The 12,120-nt window shown below is 42.4% G+C and overlaps 1 protein-coding gene and 1 pseudogene across 3 annotated transcripts in view; both read left to right on the top strand.

The window, feature by feature from the left end:
• DTD1 (D-aminoacyl-tRNA deacylase 1) overlaps window positions 1–12,120 on the top strand; it is a 175,087-nt gene that overhangs the window by 63,879 nt on the left and 99,088 nt on the right. The gene's annotated exons all lie outside the window — the stretch shown is intronic.
• LOC122916301 lies at window positions 52–994 on the top strand (annotated as a pseudogene).

Below are 12,120 nucleotides of genomic sequence, written 5' to 3' on the forward strand. Positions count from 1 at the left end.
GGAGGAAGCCAAGGTGCACCTTTCTTTTGTTATCCCAGATCTTGGTTTATCCGACACCAGCTGCCCAAGTTCAGCCCCAGTGAGATCAAAGTCATGTTCCTGAGGTGCACTGGTTGGGGAGTTGATGCCACATCTGCCCTGGCCCCCAAGATCTGTTCCCTGGATTTGTTTCCCAGAATGGCTGGTGATGACACCACAAAGGTAGCCAGTGATTGGAAGGGTCTGAGGATTATAGTGAGACGGACCATTCAGAACAGGCAGGCCCAAGTTGAAGTGGTACCTTCTGCCTCTGCCCTGATTATCAAAGCCCTCAAGAAACTGCCAGGAGGGTGCCTGCGTGGCTCAGTCGTTAAGTGTCTGCCTTTGGCTCAGGTCACAATCTCAGGGTCATGGGACTGAGCTCCGCATTGGGCTTCCTGTTTGGTGGAGGGCCTGCTTCTCCCTCTCCCATTCTGCCTGCTGGTGTTCCCTCTCTTTTTGTCTCTCTCTGTGAAATAAATTTAAAAAAAAAAGAAAAAAAGAAAAAAGACCCTGCCAAGAGACTGAAAGTAGCAGAAAAACATGAAACACAGTGGAAATACCACCTTTGAAGGATTGTCAACATTGCTGGACAGATGTGGCACTAATCTGTAGCTAGAGAGTTCTCTGGAACATGAAAGAGATCTTGGAGACTGCCTAGTCTGTGGGCTGCAATGTTGATGGCCGCCACCCTCAGGACATTGTAGGTGACATTAGCAGTGGTACAGTGGAGTGCCTGGCTAGTTAAGAAATACAAAAGAAAATATTTCAATAAAGGATCATTTGACAACCCCCCCCAAAAAAAGTTAGACTAGGAGAATATATTTTCAACTTTCTTTTTTGTCTCACAACATCAACTTGATTTGTTGATTTATCATGGGAGTAATTTCCAAAGCGGCATCTCCTGTTTTCAACATTGTTTAAAAAAAGATTTTATTTATTTCTTTGACAGAGAGAGAGGGAGTGCACAAGTAGGGGGAGCAGCAGGCAGAGGGATAGGGAGAAGCAGTCTCGCCACTGAGCAGTGAGCCTGATGCGGAGCTCGATGCAGAGCTCAATCCCAGGCCTCTGGGATCTTGATTTGAACTGAAGCCGCTTAACTGACTGAGCCAACTAGGCGCCCCTCAACATTTTTAAAAAAAGATTTATTTATCTTAGAGAGCGAGAGCATGCATGAGCTGGGGGGGGGGTCATAAGGAGAGGGAGAGAAGCACACTCCCTGCTGAGCGTAAAGCCCAATGCGGCTTTTGATCCCACAACCCCAAGATTATGACCTGAGTTGAAATAATCAGGCGCCCCTATTTCCAACTTTTTTTTTAAAAGATTTTATTTATTTATTTGACAGAGACAGATCACAAGTAAGCAGAGAGGCAGGCAGAGAGCGAGAGAGGGAAGCAGGCTCCCTGCTGAGCAGAGAGTCCGATGCGGGACTCGATCCCAGGACCCTGAGATCATGACCTGAGCCGAAGGCAGCGGCTTAACCCACTGAGCCACCCAGGTGCCCCATGTTTCCAACATTTTTTATTTTTAATTGAGGTAATTACAGATTTGCATGCAACTGGAAGAAATAATGCAGCAAGATATTGTGTACCTTCCACCCAGTTTCCTTTATGGCAGTATCTTGTAAAAGTATGGTATAATATCACAACCAGTGCATTGATTTAGTCCACACCCATCTTTAGGGTGAGTGTTTTTTTTTTTTTTTTTTTGCCTATGGATGTCCAATTGATCCAGCACCATTTGTTGAAAAGGCTGTCTTTTTCTCCATTTTTATCAAAAACCATTGGACTTGCTTGTATAGATCCATTGTTGGGTTCTGTTATTTTGTTCCACTGGCCTATGTGCCTCTCCGTCCACCACTACCACACTGTCTTGATTACTATAGCTATATAGTAAGCTTTAGTATTGGGCATAGTGATTCCTTCCATTTTATTCTCCTTTCCAGCCTTGTTTTAGTTATTCTGTGGCCTGTGCTTTCTCAAATAAATTTTAGAATAAGCTTGTCTATAAAAAACTAAGCTGGGATCTTGATAGGAATTGCATTAAACCTGTACATCAATTTGCAGTGAATTAACTTTTTTACTGTGTTGAGTCTTCTGATGCAGACACATGGTTTCTCTCTCCATTTATGAAATAGTTTCTTTTTTACGAACAAATATCTAGTACTTGGAATCCATAGTGCACTTCTACAAGTCAATAATAAAAAATAAAAGCCAAAATTCTATAGGAAACTAGGAGAAGGCTATTTTCAGTCAGTTCTCACATGAAATACAAATAGCTTCTAAGATTTGAAAAGATGATCAATCTTACTGGTGTTCCAGGAAATGCGAATTACAAGATTCCATTGTTGTGTATGATTAGAAAGGTAAAAATAAAATGGAGTAATAGTATCAATTGATAAGTATAAGAAAATGGGCATATTTTGATGTAGTCCCAATAGTTGATTTTTGCTTTTGTTTCCCTTGCCTTAGACGTACCTAGAAAAATGCTGATTTTTCAATTAAAAACAGATGATATGAGAGAAATTATTGCCTGTGCTCTCTTCTAAGATTTTTATGGTTTCAGGTCTCATATTTAAGTCTGTAATCCATTTTGAGCTTGTTTTTGTGTATGATGTAAGAAAGTGGTCCAGTTTCATTCCTTTGCATATAATTGTGCAGTTTTCCCAACATTGTTTATTGAAGAGACTATCTCCTATTGCATATTACTGCCTCCTTTGTTGAAGATTAATTGACCATATAAATGTGGGTTTATTTCTGGACTTTTGTTCTGTTGATCTGTGTGTCTGTTTCTGTGCCAGTACCATACTGTTTTTATTACTGCAGCTTTGTATTATATCTTGAAATCTGGAACTGTGGTAATTCCAGTTTCGTTCTTCTTTTTCATGATTGCTTTGGCCATTTTGGGTCTTTTGTGGTTGCATACAAATTTTAGGATTATTTGTTCTTGTTCTGGGAAAAATGCTGTTGATATTTTGATAGGGATTGCATTAAATGTGTAAATTGCTTTGGATAGTATGGACATTTTAACAGTATTTGTCCTTTCAGTCCATGTTCATGGAATGTTTTCTGTTTCTTTTTGTCTTCAGTTTCTTTCATCAGTGTTTTATACTTTTCACAGTATAGGTCTTTCATCTTTTTGGTTAAGTTTATTCCTAGGTATCTTTTTATTTTGGGTGAGATTTTAAAAAAGATTTATTAATTTATTTTAGAGAGAGAGAACGTGTGTGCGTGTGCACAGGTGGGAGGGGCAGAGGGAGAGGGAAAGTGTAAACTCTGTGCTGAGTATGGAGCCTGATGCAGGGTGCAATCACACAACCTTGAAACCACAACCTGAGCTGAAACCAAAAGTCAAATGCCCAACTGACTGTGCTACCTAGGCAGCCCTGTTTAGGGTGCAGTTGTAAATGGGATTTTTTCTTAATTTCTTTTTCTGTTGTTTCATTGTTAGTATATAGAAATGCAACAGACTTCTGTACATTGATTTTGTGTCCTGTGACTTTAATGAATTCATTTATCATGTCTAGTAGTTTATTGATGGAGTCCTTAGGGTTTTCTTTATATGGTATCATGTCATCTGCAAATAATTGAAAGTTTTACTTACCAGTTTGGATGCCTTTTGTTTCTTTTTGCTGTCTGATTGCTGAGGCTAGAATTTCCAGTACTGTGTTGAATAGAAGTGGTGAGAATGGCTACTGTTGTCCTATTTCTGATCTTAGGGGAAAAGCTTTTAGTATTTTACCACCGAGTATGGTGTTAGCTATGGGGTTTTTGTTTTTTAAGATTTTTTTAAATTTATTTGACAGACAGAGATCACAAGTAGGCAGAGAAGCAGGTAGAGAGAGAGGAGGAAGCAGGCTTCCTGCAGAGCAGAGAGCCCGATGAAGGGCTCAATCCCAGGACCCTGGGATCACGACCTGAGCCAAAGGCAGAGGCCTCAACCCACTGAGCCACCCAGGTGCCCCCCCCTTTTTAAAAAAATATATGCCTTTTATTATGTTGAGGTAAGTTCTCTCGAAAATCTACTTTGTTGAAGGTTTTAATCATGAATAGATGTTGTATTTATCAGGTGCTTTTTCTACATCTGTTGAAGTGATCATATGGTTTTTATCCTTTCTTTCATTTATGTGATATGTCATGTTGATTGATTTGTGAATATTGAATCACCTTCATATCCCAGGAATAAATCCCACTTGATTGTTTTGAATTTATATATATATATATATATATATATATGCATTTTCTTTTAGTAAACTCTACCCCCATCAGGGGACTTAAACTCAGGATCAAGAGTTGCATGCTCTGTTGACGTTAGCCAGGCACCCCTGACTTTTAAAACTATATTGTTGGATTTGGTTTGCTAGCATTTTGTTGAGGATTTTTGCATCTATGTTCATCACTGATGTTGGCCTGTGACTCCCTTTTTTTTTTTATGGTGTCTCTATCTGGTTCTGGTATCAGGGTAATGCTGGCTTCATAGAATGAATTTGGAAGTTTTCCTTCCTTTTTGATTTTTTTTTTTTTTGAATAGTTTGAGAAGGATAGATATTAACTCTTCTTTAAATGTTCAGTAGAGGGGCGCCTGGGTGGTTCAGAGGGTTAAAGCTTCTGTCTTTGGCTCAGGTCATGATCCCAGGGTCCTGGGATTGAGCCCTGGGTCAGGCTCTCTGCTCAGCAGGGAGCCTGCTTCCCTTCCTGTCTCTCTGCCTGCCTCTCTGCCTACCTGTGATCTCTGTCTGTCAAATAAACAAATAAAATCTAAAAAAAAAAAATGTTCCGGGGGCGCCTGGGTGGCTCAGTGGGTTAAGCCTCTGCCTTTGGCTCGGGTCATGATCTCAGGGTCCTGGGATTGAGCCCCGCATCGGTCCCTCTGCTCAGTGGGGAGCCTGCTTCTCCCTCTCTCTTTGCCTGCCTGTCTGTCTACTTATGATTTCTCTCTCTGCCAGATAAATAAAATAAAAAAATCTTAAAAAAAATGTTCGGTAGAATTCCCCTATGATGCTGTCTGGTTGGTATATTTTGATTACTGGTTCAATTTCATTGCTGGTAATTGGTCTGTTCAAATTTTTTATTTCTTCTTGGTTCAGTTTTGGGATGTAATATGTTTCTAGGATTTTATCCATTTCTTCTAGTTTGTCCAATTTGTTGGGATGTAATTTTTCACAATTTCAGTTATAGTTTAAAATATTTTAATTGTTCTCATAATCCTTTGTATTTCTCTGGAATTGGTGGCTATTTCTCCTCTTCATTTTTGATATTGTTTATTTGAGTTCTTTCTCTTTTTAATGAGTCTGGCTGAAGGTTTATCAATTTTGTTGATCTTTGCAAAGAAACAGCTCCTGACTTCATTGATCTGTTTTTTTTTTTTTTTTAAGATTTATTTATTTATTTGACAGAGAGAGATCACAAGTAGGCAGAGAGGCAGGCAGAGAGAGAGGGAGGGAAGCAGGCCCCCCGCCGAGCAGAGAGCCGGATGTGGGACTCGATCCCAGGAGCCTGAGATCACGACCTGAGCTGAAGGCAGTGGCTCAACCCACTGAGCCACCCAGGCGCCCCTCATTGATCTGTTTTTTTTTTTTAAATTTTCTATTTTATTTATTTCTGCTCTGTTCTTTATTATTTCCTTCCTTCTAGTGGTTTTGTGTTTGTTCATGTTTTTCTTTAGGTGTAGGGTTAGGTTGTTTGAGATTTGTCTTGCTTCTTGAAGTAGGCCTGTTTTTGCTCTAAACGTTCCTCTTAGAACAGCTTTTGCTGCATCCCATGGATTTTGGAACATTGTGTTTCCATTTTCATTTGTCTCCATGAATTTCTCGATTTCCTCTTTGATTTATTGGTTGACCCATTCATTGTTTAGTAACATGTTATTTAACCACATATTCATGGTCTTTCCAGATTTTTTTCTTGTGGTTGATTTCCATTTTCATGATGTTGTGGTCAGAAGAGATGCACTTCAGTCTTTTTTATTTTGTTGAGACTTGATTTCAATCTTTTTTATTTTGTTGAGACTTGATTTGTGGCTTAATGTGTGATCTCTTCTGGAGAATGTTTTATGTGCACTTGAAAAGAATGTGTATTCTCCTGTTTTAGGATGGAATGCTCTGAATATATCTGTTAGATCCACCTAGTCCAATGTGTCATTCAAAGCCATGTTTCCTTGTTGATGTTCTGTTTAGGTGATCTATCTACTGATGTAAGGGGGTGTTAAAGTCCCCTATTATTGTTGCATTACTATTAATCAGTTCCTTTATGTTTATTATTAACTTTTATTTGTTTGGGTGTTCCCATGTTGGGTGCACAAATATTTACAACTGTTATATCTTCTTCTTGGATTGTTCCCTTTAGGATTATGTAGTGACCTTCCTCATTTCTTACTGCAGTCTTTGTGTGTGTCTGTGTGTTTTACTCTCTTTTAAAGTCTGTTTTGTCTCATATAAGTATTGCTACCCCAGCTTTTTCTTTTCACTTCCATCTGCATGATAAAATGCTTTTCTTTTCCTTCATTTTCGATCTACATATATTTTTATCTCTGAAATGAGTCTCTTATAGGCAGCATGTAGATGGGTCTTGCTTTTTTATCCATCCTGTCACCTGGTGAAGACTTTTCAGAAGGCATTTAGCACTGTTGATCAAAATTGAAAGCAGACAGGCGCCTGGGTGGCTCATTTGGTTGAGCAACTGCCTTCGGCTCAGGTCACAGTCCCGGAGTCCTGGGATCGAGTCCCGCATCGGGCTCCCAGCTCCATGGGGAGTCTGCTTCTCCCTCTGACCTTCTCGCCTCTCATGCTCTCTCACTGTCTCTCTCTCAAATAAATAAATAAAATCTTAAAAAAAAAATTGATAGCAGACAGGGGCACCTGGGTAGCTCAACCAGTTAAGTGTCTGCCTTCAGCTCAGGTCATGATCTCAGAGTCCTGGGATTGAGACCTGGATTGGGCTCCTTGCTCAGTAGGGAGTGTGCTTCTCCCTCTGTTTGCTGCTCCCCAAGCTTATGTGTTCATGCTCTCGCTCTCTCTCTCTCTGACTAATAAATAAATAAAATCTTAAAAGATAGAAAAACTAGAACCAGACATAAGTGGACTGAGCAATTTCTCTTCTTTGAGCTTTTTTTTCAGAAGTCTGTGCACATGTGCATGAAGGCATTTGTATGAGGGGGCTCAATATGGCATTATGGAAACAACCAAAATGCTCATCAGCAGAGGAAAGGTTAGAAAAATCATATCTCATTTGTAGTGTAGAATAATGTGCACCATTTAAAAAGAATGAGGCTGACCAATTTGTGTTGGCATTCAAATTAGGTAAGAATAGGAAAGAAGTCAAATTATACCCTCCTTCCTTTTTTAGTACTACTTTGCTTTAAAACAGATATAAACTGGCCATCTGCTTGATTCTGACTTCCTTGTCACATTGTTGAACTGATACAGATGCTTCAGATAATTACACTGTGGCTCAGGGAGTCTAAATTACTGATAAATTAACTTTGTTTTTATGGCTCTTATCTTGAAGTCATTTTTACTGCTTTCATTGTGTACCAAAATGGGGAATAAAGTGTCCAGGGCTGTGGGGAAGGGGCCGTGCCACAGGAAGGAACGATGTATCTCTGGCTATGTTGAGTACTCTTGTCCTCTCAGTGCCCTGGCCCTTTGTAGTCCTGCTCAAAGCCTGCTCAAAGTCCTCCTCAAATGCCCCTGAAGGGCATTGCTAACCTCTCTGAGGAATGGTCTTTTCTTTGACAAGGTCTTAGTAGGGCTGGCATCTGAAGAAGTCTTGTTTTCATGATGCAGTTGGGAGTAAAGTTTCATGAAAGGTACCTATATAATAGTTGAGTAAATGCCTTGATCTGTGTGCCCAGCACAATGAGTTGATCATTAAATTTAATAAATCACAATATTTATTTTCTTTCAAAAATACTTTAGAACAGAATTGCTTCTGTGATAAGAGCTCATTTCCTGTGTGTTCTTTTCCAATTAAAAAATATTTTATTATGAATTTTTAAGACAAATAAGAAGGAATAAGACAGTGAACATGGTGTATCCACCTCCCAGCCTAAGAAAGTGGGTTCTTGAAGCTGTCCCAGTGAGGGGACGGCTGGCCATTTTATTGCCCATTGTGCTAGAGCTTTCTGATTAACATTGGTGTCTGGGGTTCAGCTCCATGCTGTTGTGGTAGCCCTTCCATAGCAGGGCCTAGGTTCCATAGTGATGCATTGCTGGATAAGAGACTGGGCTGGGGATCAGACTCAGAAAATGGCTTCTTGTGATTTCTTTGGAGGTGAAATTTCATAGTTAATACAGGGTTTATAGAAAGCTGTCACCCCTGCTATTGCCAAAGCTGTTGAAATTATGGCATCCTTGAGCCAGTGAGACTTTTAGCCTTTGCAGTGATGGAATCCAAATCTGGTCCCTTTCCCTCACCTACTTCCCTGCCTTCCTATCCACCATCTCTCTCTCTGTCCATCTGTCTGTCCATTCATCTGTCCTGGCATCCCTCTCTTTGATTCAGTATTCTCGAGTATCTACGGTGTTAAGGCTCTGCTTGGCCAGGCCAGACTGTTTTAAGTTCTGCTTAGAGCAAGAAGGTCAGCTGTAGACTACTTTGGACCAGCCCTGCTTATTATTGTGCATCATCATATGGTCCTGCAGGGGTTTCAGTGTGGAGTCCAGGGGGAAGCCATGATCTGCAGAGGTGTTGGAAGTCCGGTGTAGCGCTGCTCACGTAGGCCACACTGCCCAACACGTGGTTAGGACTGACACTGTGGTTGTTGGAGGAGTCACACTTCTAGTGGCAGTCCAGGTAGATGCCCTTCAGTGAGAAGAACTGCTCAGGCCAAATGGAGTGCTTATGTTTAGGGTTGGTGTGGGCTTATTGGATGTATTCTCTTCAATGAAGATCTCAGGGCTGTTAATGCATTGTAGGTCAGCCTTCTTTGAGAGCTAGGGGTTGTGGGAGAGCATGTGTTTCTCCAGCAACCTGGTCTGACTGAAGTGTCCTTTGCAGACCACCTCTGTGTACAAGTTGTTCCCTGTGTCCCAGGAGAGAGGAGCAGGTAATTCCTAGCCTATTTTTTTTTTTTTTTGAAAGATTTTATTTATTTATTTCACAGCGATCACAAGTAGGCAGAGAGGCAGGCAGAGAGAGAGAGGAGGAAGCAGGTTCCCCGCTGAGCAGAGAGCCCAATGCGGGGCTCAATCCCAGGACTCTGGGATCATGACAAGAGCCGGAGGCAGAGGCTTCAACCCACTGAGCCACCCAGGCGCCCCTTCCTAGCCTGTTTTAAAAGTTTCTTTAAGAGAGGAATGTCCAGGGTGCTATGACAGTGTGCACTATTGTATATATATTACTGGGTGTGTGAGAGAGAGAATGGAGAGAGGGAGGGAGGGAAGAAGGGAGGATATATGTATGGGTGAGAGGACAGGACAGTTCAGGGTAAGAGACAGGTTTTTGCAAAGACACAGAGAGAGCATAAGCACATTAGTTATTTATTGCTGGGCAACAAAATACCTCAAAACTTAGTGGCTTATAGCCTTTATTATCTTCCATTGTTTCTGAGCATCAGGAATTCAGGAACAGTTTAGCTGGGTGGGTCTGGCTCAGAGTCTGTGGTGGGGTTGCAGTCAGGATGTCAGGCCAGGGCCACCGTCGTCTGCAGGCTCGACTGGGGCTGGAGGGTCTGCTTCCAGAGTCGCTCACTCACATGGCTGGCAGGAATCTCACTTCTTTTCCTGATGCCTTTTGCTAGAACTACTTGACTGTCCTCATAGCAAGCTTCCAGCTTCCTTGGAGCAAGTGATCCAAGAGAACAGTCATGTCTTCTGTGACCCAGCCTCACTGGTCATTTCACATTCAACACCTGCCACTGGTGTTGTGCAGTGACAGGCCCATGCTGAGATTTCACAGTGTCCTGTTGGCCACCCAGCTATACCTGCTTTTTGAGGAGGGTGGGGGCTACGTACAGGCGTGTATACCAGGAGGCAAGGATTATGGGGACGCTCTTGGAAGCTGCCACCATAGCATGGTCCTGACTCTGTAGGCTGGTTCGTAGGCTGGCAAGGTGGGTGGTTACAGCTGTGAGTTGGGGAAGCTGATTGGTTTGGGAATCCCTGTACAGATGCCGGACCCTGCTTTAAGCACTTTCCGTTCTATCTTCAGAGTCCTGGGGAGTCCTAGTAGGATTTTAAGCAGGCAAGTGACATGCTCAGTATGCTTTTCAGTCTATAGCTCTGGTAGAGGTGTGCAGTGTGTTGGAGTGGGAGGCAGATGTGTGACTCGAGGCCTGCTGGTGGTGGTCTGTGTAGAGGCTCTGTAGTTCTTACCCTCCCTGGAGCATCTGGAGCTGGGTGAGAACCCCAGTTATGGCAAATCCCACCTCTCCCTACTTCCTCCTCTGTAAGGGAGACTCGGGCACAGGCTGGAGGGGCTGTAGACTTAATAAACCAGTGGCCTCCAGAGTGGGCCGTTGGGGGGAAAAGTCATTTGGAGTGTGGGAAGTAAATATTACCACTTTATTTATCTGTATCTCCTTTTTAAAAATGTCTACTTTTAGGACGATTTTCTGATGTCCTTAGTGTGTGAGCACCACAGTGAGATGTATGTAACTTAGAAGTTAGTGAGTGTGTGCCACGGGGGTACGTGCCCCACCTCTTCTACCAATAGGGTAGATGATCACTGAGTTTCAAGACCTCTGCTAAGAGTGAGGCTCATCCTGGGGCATGGGACAGGGTTGGCAGCTGTGCCCAGTGTCTCCCTCTAGGACTGGGTGCTTTCGCAAAGGCCCTGGCACACCTCAGCACCGCCCTCAGGAGACCTGTGCCTGCTTAGCCATCTCGTGGTAGCTGGCTTGTCCTGCAAGCCCCTAGCGATTGTCCTTTGTGACCTGGGTCACTTTAGGGATGGCATTCTCAGGCATCTTCTGGCTTCAGAGTCATACCTGCATTTCCATCAGGCTCAGAAGTGTTGGTGGTTCTGCCTTGGCAGGTCATTTGGTTTCTCTGAGGACCCCTGTCGCTTTGTAAAACAAGGGTGGTCCTCCTTTGCAGGGTGCTTTGGGGGAAGGACCTCATGCAGTGCCTGGCATGTAATATTCTTCTGCCTTCCCACACCCCACATTATGCACAGTAGGCCGGTACGGACTAAGGATTCCTTCCTGACGATGTCTCAGGTCAGGACTCCAGGGGGTTACCACGACCCCTTTATTTAGACCCTGAGGCCCCAAAGACACATTGAGTTCCAGGAAGGTCCTGGCTTACTCAGCTTGGTTACACATCTCCTGTTTGGTGCTCCTGAGTTAAAAACATGAGAAGTAGCTTTGATAACAAAGTGAAATGTCCTTAGCAGTTGGGAACTCTGTTCCTGACGAGCAGCAGTTTCTCATGTTTGATGAAGTGTACCTGTCCTTTGCAGCCTTTGTGTGTGAGGCTTACTTTGTAGTCTGAAATTAAAAAAAAAAATTAAAGTCAATTCTCATGGTCTTTTCAGTAACTTTGAAGTATCCTTACAAAAGAATGCAGCTGGTCTACAGGGCATATTTTTGTAATCTGTTGCATGTTATTTGCAAAATGTATCTTTTTAACCTTTTATTTTGAAATAATTTTAGATTTACAGAAAAGCTGCAAAATAGTAATGAGGAGTTTCTGTACACTCGTCTGGCTTCCTTTAATGTTAACATCTTACACGAGCCTAGCACCATTACCAAAAGCGAGAAATGAACATTGATACATTATCATTAAGTAATCTTCACCTGTTACTTGAATTTCCCTGATTTTCCCACTAGTGTGTTCCCTTTTGTGTTCCAGGATGCCACACTGGGGTTTGTCATGTCTCTTTGGTCTCTTCCATCGTGGAACAGTGCCTCAGTCTCTATGTTATGAAAATGTGTAAATCTGACTTTGTAGAAGTACTTTGAATGTAATTTTGTTTTTTCCTCCAAGTCCTTGGTTGCCTGCAGCTCTGACTTGGCTTCTGTTGGGCCACAGCCGGTTAGCTGGCACATAGTACTTGCTCAATGATGGCAGCTGCTGTTTTGATGATAAATGCGACATGGTCATTAGTATGCCACCAGTGTTCTTTAGTTACTTCTGGAACTTATCACTGGACTCCTTATGTGGCA

The sequence above is a fragment of the Neovison vison genome, chromosome 8 (genome assembly GCF_020171115.1).
Source record: "Neovison vison isolate M4711 chromosome 8, ASM_NN_V1, whole genome shotgun sequence".
NCBI classification, from domain to species: domain Eukaryota; kingdom Metazoa; phylum Chordata; class Mammalia; order Carnivora; family Mustelidae; genus Neogale; species Neogale vison.